General features: G+C 47.3%; 1 protein-coding gene across 2 annotated transcripts in view; it reads left to right on the plus strand.

Moving 5' to 3' along the window:
- Positions 1-5472: 5472 nt before the first annotated feature.
- OTUD7A (OTU deubiquitinase 7A) overlaps positions 5473-27951 on the plus strand; it is a 388394-nt gene continuing 365915 nt past the window's right edge. For both annotated transcript variants that reach the window (XM_060401687.1, XM_042235175.2), the window contains exon 1: positions 5473-5655. The gene's annotated coding sequence lies outside the window, so the exon portion shown is untranslated. The remainder of the gene's footprint in view (positions 5656-27951) is intronic.

Below are 27951 nucleotides of genomic sequence, written 5' to 3' on the forward strand. Positions count from 1 at the left end.
TGAGAATGAACTAGTGGTTACCAAAACAGAGATGAGTGGGGAGGAACAAAATAGATGAAGTAAGAAGTCATAACTACCAGTTACAAAATAAGTTAAGTTATAAGGATGTAACATACAGCACAGGGAATACAGTCAATATTTTGTAATAACTTTGTATGTTATATAATCTATTACAGTACTGAATCACTATGTTTTAAACCTGAACCTACGTCTTCCCTTGTGGCTCAGTTGTAAAGAATCCACCAGTCAATGCAGGAGACGAAGGTTCAATCCCTGATCTGGAAAGATCCCACATGCTGTCGAACAACTAAGCCTGTAGTCTCAACTATTGAGCCTCTGCTCTAGAGACCCAGAGTTGCAAATACTGAGGTCACATGCTGCACCTATTGAAGCTTCTGTGGCCTAGAGCCTGTGCTCCTCAACAAGAGAAGCCACCACAATGAGAAGCCTGCACACAACTAAAGCGTAGACTGCTCCACAAGTAGAGGAAAGCCTGTGCAGTAGTGAAGACCTAGCACAGTCAAAATAAATAAATGACCTGAACCTAACATAATACTGTAAGTCAACTATACTTCAATTAAAAGGGGAAGAAGACATTTAAGACTTTCTTAGGCAAATAGAAGCTGAGACTATTCACCAGCAGACCTATCCTTCAGGAAATGTTAAAAGACGTTTTTCAGACAGAAGGAAGATGAAACAAGTCAGAAACTTGGATCTACAAAAAGATGGCAAGAGTATTGGAGAAAGAATTAATGAAAGTAGAATAAAATTTTTAATTTGTTTTATTCTTGATTGATCGAAAAGATAGTTGTTTGTTCACAGCAATATTAGAAGTAGAGGAAACTGCACACATGGTTAAGTGAGTAAATGACAACATCACAAGGAATGAGGAGGCGGGGATTGGGAACACGAGGTTATAAGATGTCTATACTACATGTGACACCGAATAGTATTATTGGAAAGTGTACATAAATTAGTGGAAAACAACTAGAAAAATAACTAAAAATTCTTCAAAGAGGTATAATAGATACTCTAAGAGAACAGATAAAGTGGAATCATATAAAATGTTCAGTGAAAACCGAAGAGGGTAGAAAAATAATCCACAGGCAACAAGTAAAAAATTGTTACAAACATGGTTTATATTAATTCAAATTTGTCAATAACCATGTTAAATATGAATAGTTTAGCACATGAATTAAAAGACAATTGTTGCCAAAATGGATAATAAAACAAGATACCACTTTATTGTGTCTATAAGAAGCCCACATTAAACCAAAATCTGTTTGGTTAAATGTTAAGGTGTGAAGAAAGATATGCCATGCCAGCCCTAATCAAAAAATATAGTAGCTAAATTAATTTCAGACAAAACAGACTTGAGGTGACATTATTAGGAATAAAGGTGAGGGAAACTACACAATCACAAAGAGGTCCATTCTCCAAGAAGACAAAATAATCCTACCTGTGTTTGGACCTAACAACAAAGCATCAAAATATGTGAAGCAAAAACTGATAAACCTGATAAAGGAAATGGACTAACATACTACTACAATTAGAGATTTCAAAAGTTCCCTTTCAAAAATTGATAGCTCAAACAGGCAGAAAATCAATAGGGACATTGTTGGCCTGAACAACACAAACCAATCACCTTTATCTAACTGACATTTACAAATACTTTATCCAAGGACAGCATACTATGCATTCTCATTGTGGGTCATAAAACACACCTTATCAAATTATAGAAAAGTAGAAATCATACATAGTATGCTCTTAGACCACAAATGAATTAACCTAGAAATCAGAAACAGAAAGTAGCTGAAAATCTCTAATTATTTGGAAACTAAACAATACATTTCTAAAAACATTTGCCTCAAAGAGGAATTCTCAAGTTTAATTAAAATGTATTGAATTAAGCAAAACTGGAAATACGATTTATCACAATTTGTTGTATACAGAAAACCTGTGCTTAGAGAAAAATTTATGGCATTAAATGGAAAATAAGAAAGAAAAAACTCAACAAGCTCTATACTGGCATGCATGCTAAGTCACTTTAGCATGTCATGTGTTTTACATTTGTGACCCTATGGGCTTCTCTGGTGGTTCAGATGGCAAAGAATCCACCTGCAATGCGGGAGACCTGGGTTCGATCTCTGAATTGGGAAGATCCCCTGGAGGAGGGCATGGCAACCCACTCCAGTATTTTTGCCTGGAGAATCCCTATGGACGGAGGAGTCTGGCAGGCTACAGTCTATGGAGTCTCAAAGAGTCAGAAACAACTGAGTTACTAAGCACATCACGTGGACCTTAGCCTGCCAGGATCCTCTGTCCATAGGATTCTCCAGGCAAGTATACTGGAATGGATTGCCATGCCTTTCTCCAGGAGATCTTTCCCACCCAGGGATCGAACCTGCGTCTTAGTCTCCTGCATTGGCAGGCCGGTTCTTTACCACTTGCACCACCAAATTACTTTTATCCAATATATGCAAAGAACTCTTAAAACTCAACAATAAGAAAAATAATTTAAAAATTGGCAAAAGATATGAACAAACATGTCACCAAAGAAGATAAACCAGTAGCAAATAAGCAAGTGAAACAATGCCACACATTATTTTTCATTAGGGAACTGAAAATTAAAGCAACAATTAAATTTCTTCACACCTATGAGAATGCCTAATATACAGTAAATATCAGGTATTGATAAGGATGCAGGTAAGTGGGACTCTTATATATTGCTGGTGGTTATAGAAATGGTATAAATACTCTGGAAAACTGTTTTTAGGGTTCCTATAATGATAAGCAAGAGCATTAGTACTCCAAGGTATTTACCCAACTAATTTGAGAACTTGTCCATGGAAAACTCTGCATGCAACTCTTTGTATCAATAGAACACCTATTTACAGTCACTCCAAACTGAAAACCTTCAGTGGAAGAATAAACTAAAAAACATACAAATGCAGAAGGTGACTGTAGCCATAAAATTAAAAGACACTTGCTCCTTAGAAGAAAAACTATGACAAACCTACACAGCATTTTAAAAAGCAGAGACATCACTTTGCTGACAAAGGTCTGCATAGTCAAAGCTATGTTTTTTTCAGTAGTCATGTATGGAAGTGAGACTTGGTCCATAAAGAAGGCTGAGTGCCAAAGAATTAATGCTTTAGAATTGTGGTGCTGGAGAATGCTCTAGAGAGTCCCTTGGACAGCAAGGAGATCTACCAGTCAATCCTAAAGGAAATCAACCCTGAATTTCCTTTGGAAGGACTGATGCTGAAACTGAAGCTCCAATACTTTGGCCACGTGATGTGAAGAGTCGACTCATTGGAAAAGACCCTGATGCTGAGAAAGGTTGAAAGCAAAAGAAAAAGGAGGCAACAGAGGATGAGATGGTTAGATAGCATCACTGACTCAATGGACATGAATTTGAGCAATCTCAGGGAGAGAGTGGAGGACAGAAGAGTCTGGCGTGCTACAGTCTATGGGGTCACAAAGAGTCAGACACAACTTAGCAACTGAACAACAATACCCAATACTAAAAAGAACTATTGAGAAATGTGGGTGAATCTCAAAGGCATGATGATGAATGAATAAAGTCAGTTATAAAATGCTGCATGTTGCATAATTCTGTGTGTATAACATTCTTGAAAGGACAAGCTACAGCAATGGAGACAATGCAGAATATATCAGTGGTTGCCATATGTCAACATATTAGGGTTTGGGAAGGGTGTGGCTATAAAACAGCAACAAGTGGGAGTTCTTGGGGCTATGTATCTTAATTGTGATGGTGGTTACAGTAATCCAAACTTACAGGGCTGTATATCCAAAAGATCCATTTTTCTGTATTTAATAAGTCAAATAAACGACTAAAATGATATATATTTAGTAATTCACATATATACATATATGGCATATATATAACTCCCTGGTATAGTACACCACGGAGAAGGCAATGGCACCCCACTCCAGTACTCTTGCCTGGAAAATCCATGGACGGAGGAGCCTGGTAGGCTGCAGTCCATGGGGTCTCTAAGAGTCGGACACGACTGAGCGACTGCACTTTCACTTTTCTCTTTCATGCATTGGAGAAGGAAATGGCAACCCACTCCAGTATTCTTGCCTGGAGAATCCCAGGGACGGCGGAGCCTGGTGGGCTGCCGTCTATGGGATCGCACAGAGTTGGACACGACTGAAGTGACTTAGCAGCAGCAGCATAGTACACCTCCCTGGTGTAGGAAATGGCAACCCACTCCAGTACTCTTGCCTGTAAAATTCTATGGGCGAAGGAACCTGATGGGCTACAGTCCATAGAGTCTGCTGCAACTGAGCATATATATAACGTTTAAAAGCAAGCAAGAAATTCTAAACTATGAGTGAAAGGATTGTTAAGAAACGAATGAGAACAGTACTTCTTGTTCTTCAGTTGCTCAGCCAAGTCTGATTCTGCAACCCCATGGACTGCTGCATGCCAGGTTTCCCCGTCCTTCACTATCTCCTGGAGTTTGCTCAAACTCACCTCCATTGAGTCGGTGATGCTATCCAAACATCTCATCCTCTGTCAGCCCCTTCTCCTGCCTTCAGTCTTTCCCAGGACACAGGTTTGATCTCCTTGCAGTCCAAAGGACTCTCAAGAGTCTTCTCCAACACCACAGTTCCAAAGCATCAATTCTTTGGCCTTCTTTATGGTCCAACTCTCACATCTTGAACGCGAATACTGGAAAAACCAGGACCTTTGTCGGCAAAGTAATGTCTCTGGTATTAGTAACCTTTAACATATGGTATTATTTGGAAGAAACGGGCGTAGCTACATTGAGAGGGTGATACGAAAGTGGGCAGTAAGCTGTGGGCCCGCCCGCCTTGGCATCAGAGAAAGGAACAGTTCCAAGTCGTGGTGTGAAAATACTTTTAAGAGGAAGGTAAGAAAGGGAGAAAAGTCAGAATATCGGTTTAAGAGGCTAAGGGAGCAACTTCAGATGAAATGTGATGCACTGCCCCCAAAGCAGGGCTTGGCAGAAGAGCCGAGACAGGGTGGATGGGAGAAAGTTTGAGATCCTGAGAAAGAAAGTGTGAGCAGAAAGCAAGAAAAGATAAAGGTGGGCGCAAACAGTGCGAGGCAGGCAGACGGGCAAAGGCAGGTTATTTCAGCAGTGTCTTTTGCAGTTTCTGAGGCAGGTACCAACGGGCACCTGGAAGAGCGAGCGCAGGCGCCTGGGAATGCGGGCGCCGGAACGCCCGCGAGAGGTGTCCGGTACTCTCCTCGGAGACCGGGTCTAGCCGCGGGTGGCGGCTGCGAGCACGCGCGCTCGGAGCCGGCCGGCGGGGCGGGGGCGGGGCGGAGGTGGGGCGCGCGCACGTCCACGCGGGGCGAAGGAGAGGCGCGGCAGAGGCCGGTGACGTCAGGGGGCGCGCGCGGCCGCGGGCGGAGCGGAGAGGCGGGCGCAGCGCGCGGCCGCGGGCGGAGCGGAGGGGCGCGAGGGGCGGAGCAGAGCGCGGGAGGAGGCGGGGGAGGAGAGGCCCCCGGACAGCGAGCGGCAGCTGGGGAGGGGGCCGCTGAGCCGGAGCGCGAGAAACAGCTGATCCGGTTTTCCTCAAAGCCAGAGAAAATGGAAGTCGGGTAGCAGCTACTGCGGCGCTGCGGGCTGACTGAGCGGAGCGGCGCGGCAGGTGAGACGGCGCTGGCCGCGGTGCTGCCGGCGGCGGTAGGGCCGGGGCCGCCGGCCGGGCAGGTGCGCTATCCGTCCCAGTGCTGCGTTGGGTGCCTCCGCAGCTTCGTGACGGAGCAGGTGGGCGCAGAGGCCGGGCGGCCCCGGCTCTAGGGCGCGGGGGTCGCGGGCACAGCGCGGGGCTCGCCAGCGCGTCCGCATTGCGGGCTCGGCTCTGGACCCCGCGGGCGCCTCGGCCACCGGCCCTGGCCCGACGCGGCGCGCGTCTCCGGGCAGGGTGCGGCGCTCCGGCTGGGTCGCGGACGTTGTCTCCTTCGGGCCCCGGAGCCGTCTGCACTGGAACGTGATGACGGGCTCGGGGACACCGGCTCCTCGGTCCGTTGGGCGCACTGGGGTCCCGGGGCGCCGGCAGACTCCTGGGCACGGCACGGCAGCATCGCGTGAGGCCGCCGACCGGGTGCCCGGGTCGTGGCTGCGTGGGCCACCGCGGCCCGGTGCGCCGCTCGCTTGTTCCTCTGGGTCTGGCTGGACAGTGGGCGAACGGCTAATGCAATTTGGCTGTGAACCTGGAGGCCTTCCCTGGTATCTTTTCACTGGAGGGGGTAAAATCGCATTTGCTGTGCTTTAAGTGCTCCTTTAAATTCGGGAGATGTCAGTGATGTCATCATTAACAAAAACTTTCCTTCATTGGACACAACCGCCCAAGTGCACCCTCCTCCAGTGCAGCTATTGCAGCCCTTTGAGAATCTTTGCTACAAAATAGATTTGTCTTTGCTCTGTGAACTCACCAACCGTACACAGGTGAAAACGGTTTTTATTTTTATCTCTTGGCTTGAGAATTAGTAGATTCAAGAGAGGCTGAAGGGAAACTTGTTAGATCCTCACAGATTCGGGAATCACTCCATCCATATCACAAGCATCCAGGGGAAAGTCACGCATGACACTTCCGTGGCTATTGCCTGGCTCTATCTTTATAACTGAAAGTGAGCCATGAGATGAGAAAAATTAAAAGACATTATATTTGAGGGGGCAGATGATGTGTTGAGAAAAGGTAGACAGTGTGGCCTAGATCTTCACAGGCCCTGATTGCTTCAGGAAAATCTGCAGGTCTTCCAGCTCTCCATCACCACCTCCTCCAGGACTCCCCACCATGATGGGCTAGGGAGCAGTCTGCTCTGGAGAAAGGGGTGACAGCTTCTCTGGGGCCCTCCCTGCTTTTCCTGTAGCAGCTGTGTGACCCACCAGCCTCCAAGGCTAGTTTAACACCTAAAGAGAGTTGAGAGAGTGCAGAGGCTGGGACTTAGCCTGCATGGCACACAAAGTTTTGGGGAAATTTCTCCCCATAAATGGGAGCAGTGTGCCAGCATTATTGTGTGTGTAAGTGTTCCATTAGTGTGGACTGTGATGGGAACAGAAGTAAGCAAGTTCCTAAGACAGTCTGCACTTCTACTGAAGCCTATCATATTGAAAGGATATTCAATGAGGGACAAAAATATTGACATTTGTGTATTTAATAGTTAATGACTTCCTAATTGGTGCAAAGAAGGATACCTTAAATTATTAGTGTGATCATATTGGGTCTGTAAGGAATTTAATACCACAGACCATGCAGAAGTTTGAGTCTGGTCAGGAGGGTGAGCTTTCAAAAACCCTGGATTGGTGAGAAGAAAACTGGAAGTAGAGCTTCACCTTAGGCTTTGGCATTCAGGGTGGCAGTGGATGGAAACCATTGCATTATGGAGTCTTGCCTCTTGTGGGTCTCAGCCTGGGTCCTGTGTGGAAGCCCCTAGCCTTGGGAAAGGCTAGCTTTCCCCTTTTCCGTGGGAAAGCTGAATTGTCTGTTCTCCCCTGTGGAGAAGGAGAGTGGCATGTCCGTCTGAAGCAGCCACGTGTGCATGGCCTGTCACATCCTAAAGGTGCCAGATTTATTCACAGTGGCAAGGCTGCCTGAGACAGGAAGCCTTATAGCAGAATTGACTTTAAATATACATCTTTTCAGCAACTTTGCCCCCGCTGCATATGGTTATTTTAGAAATCGACCTTCTAAGTCATTGCTGAGATTTTTTTTCTATAATTGAAGTAGCCTCAAGTGTGTGAAAATTGGCTTTTAAGTCTCTGAGTTATGAGCTCTTTAGAAATTGAGTCTGTGAAACCACTCTGGCCACATATCCTTTTTTTCCCCACCTGTAGACCTGTGAAAGTATTCCTTGTAATTTTTTTTTTTTTAATTTAACTCACTGTAAGTACTTTCGATAATACAAAGCAAGAGTTTTCACTAAATGTTGATATATTAGCCACTGGTTTCCTAAAACATTTCAAAATCCTTCACTTTAAAGCCTTTTAATGCCCCCTTTCATGCTTAAGAGTATCACATCCAATTCTAAAAAGCCAAGATTGCCTTGGCTTTTCTTCTTTCCTTTGCATGTTAAGGTCATTTAATTCTTGTTTTAGGCCCAAAAGATAAAGGCTGAGTCAGCTCCCGAGGGGCCAGCAGGGGGCGTGCTAAATGCATCTTGGCAGGCCTCTACCTGAGCCACCTTGGAAAGTATGGAGGATCCCCAAACTAGGGGTGTGTACCTGTGAGGCCTATATCTCTGTGTGCCTGTCGCCCAAGGGATGGACACTGAAGGAAGGATGTGCTTTAAATAGCCAGAGGTTGCGGCTTCTAGAATGGGTCTCCCTCCAGGGGGCAGCTTTCATGGCTCCATGTCTTTGGAGAGTGATGGTTGGTCCCAGTCAGAAGATTCAGTGCCTCCTCAGATAGCAGAAGGGAGAGTGTTGGCTTGCAGAGGAGCGACTTGGCCTCACAGAAATCTCTGCCTACATCTTGGTCCTGGAGAGGGCATGATGGTGCCAACCAGGGCAGCCAGTGGACATGTCTCCCATCCCCCAACGATGTTTTCTCTTGGGTTTGACAACTATTGACTTAAACCCCAGGACTCTGTGTCAGTAGCACCTCTCAGGGGGTTTATTTGCTGGCCTTGCCAACATTATTGGCTCAGGGTTTCTCAGATGAAGAAAAGCAAATGTTTAATCCCTGTATGTATTTTTACCTGAAGAAAATGCAAACGGGAGAAAAGAGGCAACTGTGCTTTTCACTTCAATGTGCTTAATCTGATTTTAAGTGTGCCATGTTATTCATCAGAAATTTCCTGGTGGGTCTGGAGAGCTGAGCTCCTGCCGGGAGGGTCGTCTTGCCAAGCTGGGAGGGTTGTGTCTCAAGGCTTGGATGACCATCACCGTTTCTAGTTATGGTGACTTCCTCAGGTTCCTTGTAGAGCCCAGATGCTGAAGGGAGAGAGAATACCTTGAAGGGAATAGATCTTTACTGGACACCTATCCAAATGCTATGACTGGGTAACTCTTTATACTTCTTATTCTGTCAAAATGCTTATAGAATTGAGCTGTTGATTTTACAGAGGTAAAAGGAAAAAGTCTTCCAGCTTTGTACTTCTCTTGGAGCACTTTAAATGGCTACAGGGGAAATGCCACTCAATTAAAGACAGGTGGCACCTGATCCTTTTGGAAGCTGTCCATCCCTGAGGATGACCACAGGATATCCTACTCAAGAGGGAATCCTGAGATCCACAGGCTTTTAAAAGGAAGCAAAACATGTTGGTTCCTTTTTATGGTGTATCTAATTTGAAAATATTTTACCCGTGGAAACTTGGAAGCAGAGTTTCATTTGCCCTTGATAGCCTGCTGCATCCCCTGAGCAGTCTGTGTGTCCAACCAAGACGAAGATAACTTTAACACAGATGTGACGGAGCCAGTCAGGGAGAAGCTGCCCTCTCGTTTTGGGGATGAAGCTCCTTGCCATTCATAGTAACAGAATGAGTACATGGGTTGAAAACAAGTCATTAAAATTCTGAAAATGAGGGGTTGATGCTGCCATTTTTACCTACCCATGTTGTGGAGGTGTGTTTAGCTGGCTGGTTTACACATGGTATTTCTTTTGGAGCAGGGGGGTGTGTGGGCTATGGTCAAGGCAGGGATTAGGAGAGAGTAGACCTTACTTTTCCTTCTGCATTAGCCACAACCTGCCACCCTGAATGAGGCATGGCCCTCTCATGCTCTGCTGCTGCTGCTGCTGCTGCTGCTGCTGCGTCGCTTCAGTCATGTCTGACTCTGTGCGACCCCATAGACGGCAGCCCGCTAATCTCCTCTGTCCCTGGGATTCTCCCGGCAAGAATACTGGAGTGGGTTGCCATTTCCTTCTCCAGTGCATGAAAGTGAAAAGTGAAAGTGAAGTCACTCAGTCATGCCCGACTCTTAGCGACCCCATGGACTGCAGCCTACCAGGCTCCTCCGTTCATGAGATTTTCCAGGCAAGAGTACTGGAGTGGGTTGCCATTGCCTTCTTCATGTCATGCTCTAGGCCACTCATAAGAAAAGGAGAAATTTAACCTCCCATGTCTCCAAGGCCTTATCTAGTAAAGCTGCAGGATTCCACAAACCCCTAGTGCTTGCTATTAGATTTCTGCTATCCACTGTCTGACATTCTAAGAAGTCAAATGTACATTCATGCCAATGCAAGTTCTAAATACATCTCTCTTGCAGATAGGGATAAAATAAACTCATTTTCTGGGTTTGAAGAATCTCACCTTTCTCCTTGCAAGGAAATATTTTTGTTTGAGCTTTGTTTATCCTTCCATAGTTTTCCTTATAAATGTGATGGATATTTGATGTCTGAGTGAATATGCATGCATAAAATGCAGTATAACTTTTACAAAATACAAAGGGATACCTCTGAAATTCTTTTTCTTTTCTGCTCAGTGTTTCATTCAATTGTTTTATTAATCAGCAGTTTCTCATGATGCTAGGGATGGGTGTGAATGGACCACTCACCCTCCTTGAGATTCAGTCTCTCAGTTGCTGAGATGAGTGTAGGAGCAGATGTCCTGGTGTTGCCCCTGCCAACTTGAGCCTTGCTACTGCTGTGAAGGCCCCTGACTTCTGCTGTCCCTAAAGCTGACACACCCATGGTTTACTCAGATCATCTCTGTGGTTCCATATTAGAAGTTGCCTATGATGTGGGACTCCCCAGATATTAGAGTATGCTCAGGGCTGGCCTGGCAGGACTGTGGAAGAGATCCCACAATGGACCACGTCCTGGGATGTGATGTGCCTCCTTCCAAGAAGGCCACCCTAACCCCCAAGACTGAGTCAGTACCCTTTCATCTTGGGGGTCCAAAGACCATGGTTCCAATCCATTTCCCCACACTCCTTGTAATGATGATTTGAAGCTTTGGGAATATGCATATTATCGAAATACGAGGCAACACATTTGCATGTGTAATTTTTCATGCATTAAAAGGAATTGTCCAACATCCAATATATATATTGTTCACTTTTTCTTTTTATTTGTTAATTGAAATATAGTTAATTTACAATGTTAATTACTGCTGTACAGCAAAGTGATTCAATTATATATATACATATACATACTATATACACATTCTTTTTTATATTCTTTTTCCATTATGGTTTATCATGGGATATTTAATATAGTTCCCTCTGCTATACAATAGGACCTTATTGTTTATCCAGTCTATATATAATGGTTTGCATCTGTTAACTTCTGCCTCCCAACTCATTCATCACCCAACCCCCCCTTCCGCTTGGCAGCCATTAGTCTGTTCTCTATTTCTGTGATTCCATTTCTGTTTCATAGATAGGTTCATTTGTACCATATCTTAGATTCCATGTATAAGTGCTATCATATGGTATTTGTCTTTGTCTTTCTGACTTACTTTACTTAGTATGATGATCTCTAGTTGCACACTTTTTCTTCTTAAAATGGAGTATATTTTGCCAGTCTTTTAAATAATATCATGCTATCTCTTGAAAAGAATCATCCCTGAATAGAAAAAAAAGATGGATGAGTTGCCAGCTGACTTGGACAATGTGACAAGCTGTGTGACCTTGGGCACAGTGCCAAGTGGCCCCCCAAGAGGAGAATCTCTTCTCTGGTTTTGTGTAGGTTTAGGGGAGAAGCAGATGAGAGAGTGTGCAGTGAGTCCTTCAATTCTAAAGAGATCAATCGTTCCAATAAAAGGAAGTACGAGGCAGTGTGCCCATCTCATTTACCACGAGCCCATTGCTCTCCCTTGTCAGGGTTGTCAGCTGATGGATTTACAGTTTAAACTTGTAACTCAAGTCCTAGCTTCAGTGAACTTGCTTTTAACTTTTTAAAAGCAAGGAAGCTTGTAACTTTTTAAAGAGGAAGAAGGAGACACGGGTAAGAAGAACGGAGGACCTTCTTTGTCTTAGTGATTCTTGTCGTTTATCTGAAATTGTCAGCCAGTAGCATGCTTGGGGCTGGTGCATGGGGATGACCCAGAAAGATGTTATGGGGAGGGAGGTGGGAGGGGGGTTCATGTTTGGGAATGCATGTAAGAATTAAAGATTTTAAAATTAAAAAAATAATAATAATAATAAAAATTAAAAAAAAAAAAAAAAAGAATAGGCTAAAGGAAGTTCCTCCAAGTCAGGAAGACTACAGACCCCCTGAGAGTTGGGCTGCATCTCCTACCTCTAGCAGGTCCCTCGGTATCATCAGATGGATTGTTAGAGAGCACACTTTCTTACTCTTGGAGTTGATGGAAGATTAGCCTTTTACATGGACAACTCGTGGGTAGAAAGAGAGGAAGGAGAAAAGCATTCCAGAGATGGGGTCCTGCTAGTTGCAGGGACGGGGGAGCCTGGTGGGCTGCCACCTATGGGGTCACACAGAGTCGGACACGACTGGAGCGACCTAGCAGCAGCAGCCGCCGCCCCATGCCTGTGAGGGGCAGTGACCGTGGCCTGAGGCTCCACCAGCATGGGAGGTCTTGGCATTTACCCTTGGGGAAAGTGTGTGGCTGAGCTCTGTGTCTGCACTGCTCTCTTCACCCTGAGAGAGCCCCTTGGCAGGGCCGGCTGCTGTTCTTGGAGCAGGTCTCTGGCCTCTGAGACCAAGGGGCATCCTCTCGTCATTGGTGTTAAATGTGGCGCAGGGCAGAGAAGTCTCTGTAGCTTCTGAGGGACAACGCAGGCCCCCGTGGGAGGAAGTGGCTCTTTTGCAAGCCCTGTCACTTGCTAGGTCACGTGAAAGCTCTGTGGCTGTTTCGCTTGGCCCTGTGGCTGCATAATTTTTGGTAGGCAAATTGAAAGGCCACGCTGGATCTCTTGGGAGCCTGTGGCCTGGACTTGTAGGAATGGGTTGCACTTCTTGTTCACGTCTCTTGATTATTTCATTCATAAAGTCTGTCTGGTCTGAGGTGCCAACTATGAACTAGGCCCTCAGGGCCCCCTGGTTCAAAGTGGCTGGCAAACTCTGGCTTGTCAGGCCTGGCATGTGTGGGCAACCTCTATCTCCCCTGGGTCATCTTCCCACACTGCCCATGACTGACAGCATTTCCTGACAGGTTTCTTCCACCCAGCTCCACTTATCCCATGAACAGTCTGGAGGGCCCTGTGTTCAGAAAGACATTGTCACATAGGGTACGTAAGGCTTCTGGGGTTTGGGAGGGGTGATACAGGCAAGAAATTCCACTGCTTCAAGTTAGAGGTGTGTTAGAAGATTGCTATGCTGCTGCATTTAAATTAGGAGATACTCTGGAGGTTGCAAACACCACAGTGAAGCAAAACACATGAAGTTTTTTGGTTCCCAGTGCATATAAAAGTTACATTCACACCACCATCCTACCGTCTATTAAGTGTACAATAGCATTATGTCTAAATATATATCTGTATATATGCCCCTTAATTTAAAAATACTCTGTGGCTGAAAAAATGCAAGGTATCATCTGACAATACAGGGGTGCCACAAACCTTTAGTTTGTTAAAAACAAAAATGCAGCATCTATGAAGTGCAGTCAAGCGAAGCAATGAAAGGCGGTCTGCTTGTACTAGGCTGTGGGGTGACTGGAGGGCCAGGTGGGAAATGTGGCCACGGAGGCGAGTCTGTGTGTGGCCCCTGCAGGTCAAGGCCGGGCCTGCTGCGGGAGACTCCCCGCCTCGGGACCAGGCCCCCACCTTGGGCATCTCTCTAGTCCTCTGTCTCACAGGTGAGGGGGAGACAGGTAGCTGTTTGACCTTGGATACCTCATTCAAGTCCATACTCTGTGCCCAGAAATCCCCTCCTTCTCTCCTAGTGCTGACTAATCAGGGGAAAGAAAGGCCCACTCACCGCTGGGAGAGAACAGCTAGGGAAGATTAGGTGTCTCTTAAGAATGTTTGTATCCGTTTCTCATGCTGAGGAGAATACAGAGCATTTGAAGAAGGATTTATAGTTAGAAATGGGCTGTGTGGTCAGCATCCCTCCTTCTGACTGTGAGGCTCCGAGGAGAAGGCCGTGCCCCAGCCTGTTCAGAACAGGCTCTCCATGCGTGTTTATGAAATGCATTCACTAGTCCTATGGGAATTAAACTTAGAAATTTAATTATTCTTTCTAGAATTGTTTAGCTCCCATGAGTTCTAAAGTGTTAGAGTTGAGAATGCGGCTGATGTCAAATTTGACACGTTTTCAAACTTGAGCCCCCCAGTTTGGCAGTGAACAAAGAAGAAACAAACAGCAAATTGTTTCCCGATTCGCCATGCTGTGGCACACTGCAGAGTGTCATTCTCTGCGGAGGTATCGTTCTGTCGCTTCCATATATGTGTCACGGACACTGTATGCGGTCTTAGGGAATATTAGCTGCATCTATTTGATTAGGAAAATAACTGCATTCCTGATTTCTCTTAAAATTGGAATATAATTGCCTTACAATGTTGTGTTAGTTTGCACTCCAGAGTTTGAAAAACCCTCCTCCCCACCTCCCTTTACCTGTCTGGGGTAGGGAGGGCCTTAAAGAAAGCAGCAGTCTGCATCATCCATGCAGCTCAGCCTGGGGAGTGGGTGGGACCCCAAAGTTAGTACTTCCTCTGGACTCCCTCCACATACTGACACATGTTCTGCCCTCTCTGGTCCCCTGAGCAGCACTGCCCTCTTGCTCCCTGCCACACCTCTCTCCTAGGCTTGTCTCCCTGCTCTGGAGAGCCTCTAGGGGGCTGCTGGTGCCCCCAAACCTCGCCCCTGAGCAAGATTCCTTACTACCCACCTCCCTTTTATTTCCAGTTTGGCAAAGGATAAGATCTACCCAACTTCCCATAACAGAACCATGACACCATAATGGACAGGTCTGTCTCCATGATATTGAGTGGGAAAATGATGCTTTCTGGAAAAGTATGCTAGGATTTTTTTTTCTTTTAAGTAATTGATAAGGCTTCTCTGTCACTGTCCTCTGTTGGTGTTCTCTTGCCTGCAAAAGTTGTCCAAGAAGGAACCACCTTACTCATGATGATAAAGTGGAGGTTCATGATTCAACACTGTAGCCTTAGTGTGAAACAGCCCTTTATGAGGGTGGAAGGTCGGTGGGCCTCCCGTCCCTTCCCATACCCTGAATGAGGCCGGGTGTGGGGCCCTGAGGATGGGCATTACTGAGAACAGGCTTGTGATCAAGTAGTAACCCCTGCAGTAAGATGTGCCCAGAGCACTAGAAAGTCTAGTGTTTGAGAGTGTTTCCGGTGGCTCAGACGGTAAAGAATCCGCCTACAATGCTGGAGACCTGGGTTCAATTCCTGGGTCAGGAAGATCCCCTGGAGAAGGGAGCAGCTACCTACTCCAGTATTCTGGCCTGTAGAATTCCATGGACAAAGGAGGCTGGCGGGCTACAATCCATGGGGTCACAAAGAATCGGACATGACTGAGCTACTTTGACTTCCCTTTCACTTGGAGCAGTCTGGAGACCAGACACCTCACCGCCCCCCTCCCCCAGCCCCCAAATGTACATTCTTCCCTTAAACTAACCCTAACAGAGAGGAGAAGAAGCAGAGACATTTTCCGATCAGGAGAGGGTATTGGCCATCTACTCACTGTCGTGATGAAACAACCTGTCTAAATGCATAGAGCTGCCAAGCCTGCAGCAGGGAGGACTGGGTTCCTCATGTTCCTCCCACCAGTTCCTTGTGTTGCCCAAGAGATGGGCAGTGACATTTTGTCCTGGGTTCCTGGTGGCATCTGTGGACCAGTGGGCAAAGGCATGAGAAAGCACCTTTGACATAGACATCTGGGTGTGCCAACAGCAGACTTCCTCTGAGAGTCCTGGGTACTGGCCTGGGCTGAGCATGAGTGACACAAGGGAAAATGGGGCACTGCATGATCACTGGGCAGCTATCAGGCTGGAGGGGAGGTCACACCTGAGGCGGCATGTCAGCAGAGCTCAGCCAGGTGGGAGCCATGCTTCCTCCATGATGGATGAGTGGGGTGGGGGCTTCTGGGCCCAAGCACGTTCTCAAGGGAGGCAGAGGTCTTCACAAGTCCAGGTTGGGTTTCTTCATCTAGACATGAGAGTGTACTTTGTAAATTGTTTAAGACTGTGGCTCATACAGTAAAGAATCTGCCTGCAGTACAGGAGATCTAAGTTCAGTCTCTGGATTGGGAAGGTCCCTTGGAGAAGGGAATGGCAACTCACTTCTTGACTAGAAAATTCCATGGACAGAAGAGCCTGGTGGGCTATATATAGTCCATGGTGTTGCAAAGAGTTGGACACAAATAAGTGACTAACACTTAGGCACTTACACAAATGTAAGAAACTGTTTTGAGGTTGCTTTTTTTTTTTTTTTTAACATTGTTGTTGCTGTTACTTTTCAGAAGCAGAAATAAAAACCTGAAATGTAGAAATAGCCTAAGTCATTTGGAGACACAAAATTTTGGGTGAAGGTGTTAGGTGGCTCCTAGTGGTTCACGCAGGAGAATGGCCTCTGGGCATCTGCTTCAGGCCCAGCAGGCTAGAGTTAGACCCACAGGCTGCACGCAGGCAGAGCTCAGCTGTGGTCAGGCTGTGGGACTTTTCTGTGGGACCCAGCTGGCATGAGGCTGCGTGCCCTTTCCCTGGTGCTGTGCCACATCCTCCCCAGGGGTTGTGTTTGCCCCAGTTCGCTGCGAGTTTCCAAGTACTTGACTCTGGCTAGCCGGCGAGTGTCTGCTGGATGGACCCCCATGTTCAGGGCACTGAGTGGAGTGGATCCAGATCAGATCCCTGCTCTGACCACCCTGTGGTTTTGCACTTGCTCTGTCCAGCCACTCCCATGGGGTCCTCTGTCCCCAACATACTCTGCTTTTCAGAGAGTCCACAGAGGAGGTTGTGGGTACCCAAGTGACACTCAGAGCCTGAGTCTCCAGGCCAGTGGGGGTGGGACACCACCATCCTGGGTCCCCTGTGGGCAGGGGTGTAGGAGAGGCTGTACTTTGGGGTCAGGCATACTGGGTTCCATTTCCATGATGCTGTCTCCTGCTGTGAGTCCCTGGCTGGGACAGGTTGTCTCCTAGCCTCCACGTCCTGGCAGGTGACAGCAGACCCAGGGGTATCCATCAGCTCTCTGCAGCTTCTCTCCAAGCTCCTCTCTGTTCAGGATGGAGTCCTAACCAACTGGGCATTTGTTCCTTTCCAGCAGAGTTAGGAAGAGACCTGTCCCATCACTGGGGACCCCAGCAACCTTGGGGAGGGGTCTCATTACTCTGAGTTTCCATTTCCACATCTGGAAAAAGGGGATGTCCAGGTACCTTGCTGGGTTGTTGTGAGGACCACAGAGGCTGGTGGACAGGTGTTTGTGTCAAGATCAGAGAGAGATCACCCTGGAAACAGAAGGGAGAAGCGATCCTCTGGGAGCTCCAGAGTGAGTCCCACAAGCACCATCTTCCTGACTTGGTGGGATGCTCCAGGACACAGAACAACCTGGAGTAGGACAGGGTGGTCTGGACCCTTTGGACATTCATAAGAATTCACTTTGCATTTTCCTTTCCAGGGAACAAACTGGAGGATCCTTCAAACCTTTGTCCAGTGTGTGTCATCGACATTCATTTTTCAATGGATTATTAATAATTTAGTTGACATCCGGAGGAACCTATTTGACTGTACTTTGCTCTTGGTGTTTTGAGCATAAACCATTTGTCTTGGAGAAACTGTTTGTAAAACACATCCATACAAAATACTGAAATCTAGAAAACAAAACTAATACAGATCTTGCCACATCCTGTCCCCAGCCCTCAGAAAGGCGGGAGAACAGGTATTACTCCATGGAAATAGAAAGCATACTAGTTTTTACCCTTTCTCCTTTGCTCATTCAATTTGGTTAAAAAATGAGAAGGCCAGTATTTACACAAGCTAACAGAAGTCAAACAAAACAAGAGTATATAGTAAAATGTGAGTCACTTTCTTATGCCAGGCCCAATCCCTCTCTCAACAGGCACTGTTAATTGCTCCTGTGTATCTTTCTGAAAAAATTCTGTGGATGCTCAAGTATATGTTTTTTTTTTTTCATATTTAAACACATGGGAGCATATAGTGTCCATTTTTCTCTAGTTTCCCTTTTTCTCACTTAAGCATGTTGGAAATTATTACACTTTTAGTCTTTTGGTTTATATAAAATGTACTCATCTAAATTTAATTTAATTTAATAATGACGCATTTGCTGAATTTAAGCTCAGTGTCTTCCATCTTGGAGTTCCCAGCATGTCCCTTCCAGGGCTGGTGGGCCAGCCTGTAGTAACGCCATAGTCCTAGAGTACGCAGTGGCTGGCCCATCACAGGGCTTCTCCCTTCTGTTTCCAGGGTGATCTCTCTCTGATCTTGACACTAGCACCTGTCCACCAGCCTCTGTGGTCCTCACAACAACCCAGCGAGGTACCTGGGCTGGCCCTTGAGCAGGAAGGAGTGCCCCTTTATCCACGCCCTGCCATGTGGGTTAGGCGGGTACTCAGAAAGAAGAATTAATTAGGGAGAAGGTGTAGTCTCCATTCAGCCCCTGTAAAGTTAGGGGGAAACTCTGAAATGTGTTTGCCAGCTGCCACGCTGAGTGGTATCAGCTCAGCTCTGCTCTGAAAGCTGACTGAAGTGTGTTCCCCGCCTTCTTTCCTCACCCTCCCGTTCCTCCTGTCTCATTATTCATGTTTCCGTTCCTTCCGTGGTCTAGACACATACTATTTGCCCTCTCGTGGGTAACCTCAGTTTCCGGTTACCTGGTCTTTGTGCTGTGTTTAGATGGATTCCATGATCACACGTCCTGCTCCTTTATTAGTAATTCTAGAGGAATTGTCGGGGCCTTTCTTTCAGTTCCTCTTTCAGTTGGAGTTCGTTGTAGAGTTTGTGGATTGTGATCCCCCACTCTCTTCTTAAATGGCTCATGACCCTCAGTGGAGAATTTTTGCAAGCTCTAAAATACCTCTTGCATGAGTATAAAACTCTTGAGTCCCACCTTCCCTTTAAAACTTTATAGAAATATTTCTGTCTTTTAGCATTGAGGATTATTGTTAAGATATTTGAGCTCAGCCTGTTTTCTGCCTGGATGTTCATATGATTCTTTTGATTCATTAACTTCTCCAGACTATTTCTGTATGTTCATCTTTCTGTATCACTTTTTTAAAAAACTGCGCACAGTATATCCCATCATCTGACAGAGACAAGTCACTTTATCCGTGTAGTGTTTCTTCTGTGTCTTATATATGTCATTTCTTTGAGAAACTTGGTATTTCACATACTTTGCCGTTTCATTTGCTCGTGTGTTTGCTTGGTTGGTTGTGTTTATTCTATTTTTTAATGGCTTCTAATGTGCTCATCATTCCTACCCTATTTATTTTCTTTCTCCATTTCTTTCCCAAGATCTTGTTTTTCTGTTGGTTAATAAGTTCTTCTTTGATTTTTAAAAGTCTTTTTAGGAGAGTACAATTGGCAGGATAAAGGCCCTCAAGATATCAATATCCCAATCTCCAGAATCTGTGAATATATTGGGAGAATTGGAATTGGGAAAGTAAAATTGAATATGGGGTGAAGGTTGCCGTCTGACTTCAAAGTAGTGGGATTATCCTGGGTTATCCTAAGTGGGCCTGGTGTAGTCAGAGGATACATGAAAGGGGAAGATGGAGGACCAGAGAGGCGTCAGCACAAGAAAGATCAGTCCTGATGTTGTTGGCCACAGGAAGCCATGATCCAATGCACGTGTGTGGCCTCCAGACTGGATACAGCAAGGAAAACAGGGCTTCCTGCAGTGGCTGGAGTCATGACCCCCCCCAATGATGTTCATGTCCCAACCTCCAGAACCTGGGAATATGTTCATTTATTTGGAAAAGGAGACTTTGCAGATGTAATTAAATTAAGAATCTTGAGTTGGGGAGATTGGCCTGATTTTTCCAGGTGGACCTGAGTAACCCCAAAAGAGGCAGGAGGAGCAAAGTCAGAGCAGACCTGAAGATGGACTCAGGGCAGGGATGCAGTTTCTGGAAGGGGAACACCAGCCAAGGAACGGGAGCAGCCCCTGGACACTGTGCAAGGCAGGGCACCTTCTCCCTGGAGCCTCCAGAAGGAACACTGTCCTGCAATACCTCGGCTTTAGCCTAGTGAGACCCATTTCAGACGCCTGATCTCTAGAACTGTAGGATGATATGTTGCTCTTGTTTTAAGTTACTAGATTTGTAGATTTGTTGTGAGTTGTTTCAGCAGTAACAGGAAACTCACAGAGACTGTAGGGGAGTATGTTACTAAAAAGTTCTTTACCTCTTTGCTTTCCTCTGGGCCTACAAATGCTTACCCTCCTCCTCCACCCCATTTCTAAGCCTGATTCCCGAGTTGGTTACTTTGTGACTTTAGTCAGCGCATTTTTGAAGAATGGGGTAGGGTTGCACTTCATTTCAAGTTTATAGTCTGGAATGCAAGAGTACACTCTTCAAGTTGTATTTCTTTTGCCCAGTTAGGAGCTATGTTCCCCAGTTCTTCATGAATAAATTGGGTGTTGCTCCTGGCAGCCCTCAGTGTCATGTATTTGCTACCTGCCTCTGCCTCTATACGAGGCCGAATCCACAGTAGGCCACAGTCTACTGAGTGGTTCTGCGCCCATGTCCAAGTGATCCTTTGCAAGCTGCCATGGCAAGGTCTTTACCTCCCCATGGGTCAGGAGTGGGGCGCTGGCTTGCTGTGTCTCTTCCTGATTCCTTTGGTCTGGTCCACCCAGGGATTTGTGCACTCTGCTCATGTCTGTTTTCTTGATTCGTCAAAAGTGGAATATATTTCTCTTTCTAATTCTCTGTCTGCCTTTTCATTGTTTTGAGGGCTTTCAGAGAAAGTGTGGAGGAGTAAACCATTCACTGGAAACTGCTTTCTGGTGGGCAGGTGTAGATGCTGAGGGATTTTACTCATCATCTTTGGGGAGCTCCTTGTGCTTTGAGAGAGAGAAATGGGTCGCCGTTTCTCTTGGGGTCTGGGCATTGTTGAGCATTTGTGGCTTTGGGATTCCTTTTCCAAGATTTTTTGTTTTACTCCAGAATGCTTTTTGTGTAAAAGCCCTTGCATTAGATTAGACAAGCTATTGTATAAAAGATTTGACCTCCCATGCTAACAGCCTGGGAGAAGGTGGCAGACGCGTGCCACACCGGACCTCTGGCCCAAGGCTTCCGTACCTCTGAGGCCAGATCCTGTCCCTGCCATGCCCCAGCAGCCTTGGACTCACTTCCTGTGTCTCTGAAATCTGTGTGGCTTTTTGCATGTTAATCAATAAAGCCTGAATGAACACTTGCTGCTTTAATCACTAATGAATATTAAATTAATGCTGTAATCCCTAAGCAGTAGAATAGCTTCCAGTGATTGCCGTGTGTTTTTCTGACATTATCTGGTTTAAATCTCACAGCCATCCTGTGAGGCAGGTGTCACGGTTCAGCCTCATTTGGCCATTAAGCCAAATGGAGTGCCCGGAGATGCCATTTGTCTGTCTTAACGAAGCACAGGCTGCCTTCACAAAGGCTAGACCTGGTCCTTGACATCCAGGAAGTGTGTACTTACTTTGTTGGGTTGAGTTGAAGCTTATGAACGTCTTTCATTCTTTTCCAAGCTCTTTGTGTGTGCAGATCTGTTGGCCCCAGATATGTTTGGAACAGCTTCGTTGTAGTGATCTAAGATTCATTTGTTTTAAAGATTGAATTTTAGATAGTTATATGTTAGCAACCTTCAGTTGTGCAGTGTTTCTCTGTCATTCAAAACCCATGGCAACTTAAAGGTAGGAAGCCCTAAATTCTAAGGAATGAGAATTCATGAGGATTTTGCTCCAGCCAGACCCATTTTGGGCTGACAAACTAGTTTGCCAGTCAATCAGTGTGCAAGGAGGAGAGTGCCCACACTGTCTCTCTTCAGTTACTGGGAGAGAAATCCACTGTGCAGTAAAGATAGTAAACTGATAAGTAAAAAGATAGTAAACTAGAATCTCTAATTTTGTTTGTTTTTTTTTTGCCCGCCTTCCATTTCGTAGGGTCCATAGGGTTGTATGGGGATGAGTGACTGGTGGGCCATGGCTTCAGAGAGGCCTGCCGGGTCAAGCCTGGCATCCCTCTAGACAGATGGTCAGCAGCACCCGAGACTCAGGTGAAATGATCACTGTGCTGTTGCCAGTGTGGTGGAAGGACAGAATGTACCTGGTATTTGAGAAAGACCATGTCCTTGGGTTCCCTGAACAACCAGAATGTGTGAGACTCAGAGAACGTAGCCCTATAGCCTTCCTGAAGCTTCTTTGGACACCTGGGATGTTGAGAGAATGAACTTCCTCCTGCCCGCTCCTCTGGGCCTCCCCCGGACATGATTCATGCTGGGATCGGTTCTGTGACATCAGCTTTTAGCTCTTCAAAGATTGCCTGTTACCACTTCCCTCTCTTCCTTCCTCTCCCAGTTTGTCATTTATTAGTCTGTGGCCTTCCCACGTGGCACAGTGGGAATGAATCCACCTGCCAGTGCAGGAGATGCAGGAGACAAGGATCTGGATTGGGAAGATCCCCCGGAGCAGGAAATGGCAGCCCACTCGTATTCTTGCCTGGAAAATTCCATGGACAGAGGAGCATGGCAGGCCACATGCAGGTCATAAAAACGTCGGACATGGCTGAGCGACTGAGCATGCACGTTTGTTCTGTTATCCTGATTTTTCAGCAGTTCTCTTGCAATATGCCTTCATTTAGCCCCCTGCAGTGCATTCTGGACACTTTCCTCGGTGTTGCCTTCCACCTGGCTAATCTGCCCTCTACCCGATCCACATCAAATCTACTGTAAAGAGCAGTCTCTTGGTTTTAAGTTTCTGTGATTGTTACTCATTTCCATAAATTTTCTTAATTTCCCATATTCTTGTCTTTTTAAGAGGTATCGTATTTACTTAGGGTTTTGATCACTTTAAGAAGTACTTGCATCTGTCATTTAAAACTGTATGTTATGGTCTCTGAGTAATGATTTGTTATCTGCACTTCTTGATGGTGGTGAGCTGGGAGTTTTTGTCTGGTGTCACGGTTTGCTGGGCCTGCTGGCCCTGTTCTTGGGGAATCACTTCCCCAAGGAGACTTGTGTCTCCTCACTTGATTACAGCCTCATCTTTGCTTGGTGCCAGGGTGGGTGCATCTGGCCAGTGAGATTGTGTTTGCTTCTGCTAGGTCCACAGGGGGCTGTGAGCCCAGGGTCACCTTGCGTGTCAGCTCCCTGGGCTGGTGGTTTTGGAAATGGGGGCTGTCTGAGGTGCGCACCCACTGAGACTTTGCCCCTCATCTGTTTGTCATGCAGCCTGCAGGGAAGGCTCTGGCAGTGCTGTGTCCGTGGTAAGGATGCAGTCAGTGGGAGGTCAGGACTGAACTGGCCACAAAACACAGATCCTGTGTGCCTGTTGAAAGGGTGGCTAATTCTGAAGGTGGGACCAACTTGGGGAGTAGAGCTACTAAACAACAGGGCAGTGGTGAGTATGTATGTTTGTGTGCCAAGGCCTGGGAATGCCGTGATGAGTGGTTTCCTGACAGTGCCCTGTGGTGGGAGGAGGCTCTTTTGGCTGTAAAGAGACAAAGGACTGGCAGGCCCTTCCCAGCCAAGCATACTGCAATTTCCGGAGGCTGGCTTGCTTCTTTTTATCGAATCAAGTTTAAATGCAAAGCATTGGATGTAGAAGAGCACAAGATACCCCAGGAATGAGTGCCAAGTCAGTGTAGGGAAAGGAGGAAGGCAGTCCATATACTCTCTGCTGGAATGTTCTTGAGCCTGTTATGTGGATGCTGTCTGAGGTTTCAGCTGTAGAAAACTTGAAGAGAAGAAGAGCATAAAGCATTTTAGAGTATTGCCTACAGCTAGGGCAGTGGCACCCCACTCCAGTACTCTTGCCTGGGAAATCCCATGGACAGAGGAGTCTCGTAGGCTACAGTCCATGGGACTGCTAAAAGTCAGACACGACTGAGAGACTTCACTTTCACTTTTCACTTGCATGCATTGGAGAAGGAAATGGCAACCCACTCCAGTGTTCTTGCCTGGAGAATCCCAGGGACAGAGGAGCCTGGTGGGCTTCCGTCTATGGGGTCGCACAGAGTCGGACACTACTGACGCGACTTAGCAGCAGCAGCAGCAGGGAACCACTACTTGAAATTTCAAGCTTAGACACTCCCTCTAAGTGGACTGGTCCAGCCCGCCCCCTCGCCCCGGGTACACCACGGTTCATGGATCTCTTGCCACATTTTGGCTGCTGGCTCCCCCGCCCTTCCCTGGATGCAGAGCCCTTCCAGCGCCAACCCCTGCATCTCCTATGACACCTTTATGGTTTCCCCACTCATGGCACCTGAGAGCCCTGCTCTGCGTCACAGGGTGTGTGCTCTCCCAGGAGGATGAAGGGCGGGCTGCCACTCTTTGCATGTTGGTACACCTCACCCATGGGATACCTTCTTATGGTGACCAGGCCATGACATTGGAAAAGCTCTTTAGATTTCCAAAAGAAGGGAACACTTAACTGTGTTGCAAGTCCTTGTACCCTTAGTGCCCCCTGTAAAGCCTTGCAATACCCACATGCCCCCCTGAACCTGTGCACACTGAGGTAACTTTATTGCTTCCCGGGAGTGTAGTACTCATTACCACGTCACTGTGGCCTGGGTCTTGACAAAGAGCCACCTTCTTCTGGTCGTAAAGGGTGGGACCACGGCTAGTTGTACTCAGTGGAGGAGAGTCCTGTCGTGCTCTGCCGTGCTCCCACACCCTTCATTCATTTCCATCATCTGCTCTGTGGTGTGCTGGTGTGCACTGCTCTCCTGCTCTGGGCGCTGTTCTCCTGCACGTAGGGAACCAGGCAGCATTGTCTCAGGAGTAAAAGACTTCAGTCACCTCTGCAGTCGGCCGTCTGTATCCATGGGTCCTGCATCCATGGGTTCAATCTACCACAATCAGTGATGTTCTAAGAACTATTCCATAAAGTTCGAGAAAGCAAAACTTGAATTAACTGTACTTTGGCAGGTATTTACATAGCATTTACATTGTGATAAGTATTATAAGTAATCAAAGGGTGATTCAAAGTGTAAGGAAGGATGTACAGTGAGGTATATGCAAATATGGTACCATTTTACATAAGGGACTTGGGCATCTGTGGATTTTGGTGTCCTCAGGGGTCCTGGAACCAACCTCCCATGGATACTGAGGGGTGACTGTATTTTCTCCTGGAAGGTTTGAATCAGTTGTGCTTTTATATAAAATATCTCCAGGTGTTCCTATTACATCTTGAACTTCTTCTGCAGTCTGACCACTGCTGCTGCCCTGACACACAGGGCTCATTCAGTCCAAATTGGTCCACCCAAAGGGATGGCAGACCTAATGGGCATCTGTCTTCCTCATTATAGTTTAGGGGAAGGGCAGGGAGGACTCTGTGGTGTCCCCCACAGTCCAGGAGTGGTGGGACATTTTACTAACTGTCTCGGCATTTAATTTTTTGCAAAATTATGCTGCCCTTGATTTTGTGTCATCTAATTCATTCAGCAGACATTTTGTCTAAACATTTTCTTCCTCCTAAAAGTAAACAATAGCCTTTGAAAAAAATACTCAGTGGAAAAGAAGTAATCATGTGCGAAGAATGTTTCCTCCGGTTTTGTTTTCCTCTTTACCTGGCATTATTTATTGAGCTTTTCCCACATTACTGAATAGCCTTAAACTGAGGTCCCCATGGCCACATGGCACTGAATGGGCTGAACATGCTATAGTCAGTGAATGATCATGGATTGTGGGCTCCGGAGGGCGAGGCAGGCAGCCCTGCCCAGCACGTGCTCCAGGTCAGACAGTGGGTCATCCAGTGCAGTCTGTTGGGTCACCACACACGGGAGAGCCTGTTATTCCTGATGCTACTGCTGGAACTCTCCTTTCAGTCCTGATCAGGGGTCTCCGAGGTAATTTTACTCTGGTCTCTGTCACACACCATCATTCCAGCTTTCTGAACTTAGCAACAGTGTACCCAAGGAGTTTACGATTCCACATCCTTCCTCTGCTGCTGCTGCTAAGTTGCTTCAGTCATGTCCGACTCTGTGCGACCCCATAGATGGCAGCCCACCAGGCTTCCCCGTCCCTGGGATTCTCCAGGCAAGAACACTGGAGTGGGTTGCCATTTCCTTCTCCAGCACATGAAAGTGAAAAGTGAAAGTGAAGTCGCTCAGTCGTGTCTGACTCTAGCGACCCCATGGACTGCAGCCCACCAGGCTCTTCCGTCCATGGGATTTTCCAGGCAAGAGTACTGAAGTGGGGTGCCATTGCCTTCTCCTACAAGCCAGCAAAAGGACGTTTGGGGCGGTAGGCAGAACAGTAGCCGCCCTTGGACCAGCAGAAGGAACGCAACACCAGGAGAGGTTGTGTGGCTCAGATTCCAGAACTTGGGATTCTTGGGCATTTGAATTGGGGAATGGGGAAGAATTCAGGCACCTGGAAGTGACAGGAGAGGCCCAGGAGGCAGGAGCTGGAGGGAGGCTGGGGGACAGCAACCAGCAGTGGATGGGCCTCTGGGAGAGTGGACCAGAACAGCAGGCTGTAGGGGCAGGAGGCTGGAGACCCAGTCCTGCAGAGGGTAGGACGAGCATCAGCAGAGAGGAGCAGAAGGAAGCAGCCTGGATGCCACGTTCCTGGGGCTGGGCTACTGACACCCACCTCCCCACCCTCCCCACCCCCACCACCCCAGCACTATGGGCCCAGCTGTTTGCTGGAGACCCTGGGCTCCTGTCCCTCCCTCTACCCCTTCTCCTCTTGTCTTCCATCTCTTCCCCTTCCTCCCCTCCCCCCTCTCTTTTCATCGCCCTCCTCCCTCCCTCTCTTCCTCTCTCCCTCCCTCCCTCCTCCTCCTCCGGGGGAGAGCCAGCAGTGTGCCCCAAGGGTCTGCTGGCCTCTGTTTGCTATAGGCAGAGTGCTGGCCTCTCCACCCCCACAGGCCCTTCTTCACTGTGTGTAGGACCAGGTTAGAGCCTGGAGTCTTGGCACATCAGTGTGGAGAGAAAGGCGGTGCAGTAAGGGAGGAAGTGTCTCTGGAGATACTCGGAGGAACCTGGTGGGGAGATCACTGGGCAGTCGAGGACCCCCAGGCGGGCCCCATCCCTCACAGTGGGTGTTTGCCTGAGGTCTCAGGATTTATAAAAGATGCCAGGCCAATTCTTCTGCTCAACTGGCTCCCCTGGCCCCCGGGGTACGTTGTGTGGTAAGAACCAGTGTGTGGCCAGCTTCACGAGGGCAGAGGATTGAGAAGGTGGCTGATGTCCTGGGGCACACAGGTCCACCTGCTTGTTGGGAAAGCTGGGGCCAAGCACTGGAGAAAAACCGGACGGAACTCCAGGTCTCGTGCCACTTGGCTGCCTCTTCTATTCACCTCCCCTGAGAGCAAGGCCCAGGGTGGCACAAGGTATGTGTAGATGTCAGGGTGCAGGGGTACGCCATCCAGGGCAGCTGAGGGCATGCCTAGAACCATTCACCATGGGGAAGGTTAACACATCAAGGATCCTGCTTTGTAAGATTATTATTGTAAAACAAGTAGTATGATGGGAATAGGCAGGTGTTTGGATGGCAAGGAGCCGTCGTATTTGTGGTACCTCTCAGGAGCCCAGCAAGGAGGAGCAGCCTCCTGCCAGCTGCAGAGGGGAGAATGGACGCCTGGCTTGCTGCCGGGAAGCGGTGTCTCCTGGCTCCCCTCTGTGCTGCTCTGTAAGTGATGGCCTCGCCCCTGGCTCATGGGGACAGTGAAGCCATGGGTGGGGCCCTAGACGGTGGGCAGAGCCCAGGCACACCTGCAGGATGTATATAAGCGCTGTGCCCATGGAGCAGGGCAGGCCTCACCTCAGGCCTCGTTCCATGGGTCCCACCTGTCTACCTGCTACTAGCTCTTACCTTTTGTGCAAGGTTGGGAGGGTTAAATTTGGAATTTAATATTTGTTATTTATTTAAAAATCCTCTGAGTTTTTAACGTTTGGGGGACCCTCTGTGGTCTGTGGAAT

Source organism: Ovis aries, chromosome 18 (genome assembly GCF_016772045.2).
Source record: "Ovis aries strain OAR_USU_Benz2616 breed Rambouillet chromosome 18, ARS-UI_Ramb_v3.0, whole genome shotgun sequence".
NCBI lineage: Eukaryota > Metazoa > Chordata > Mammalia > Artiodactyla > Bovidae > Ovis > Ovis aries.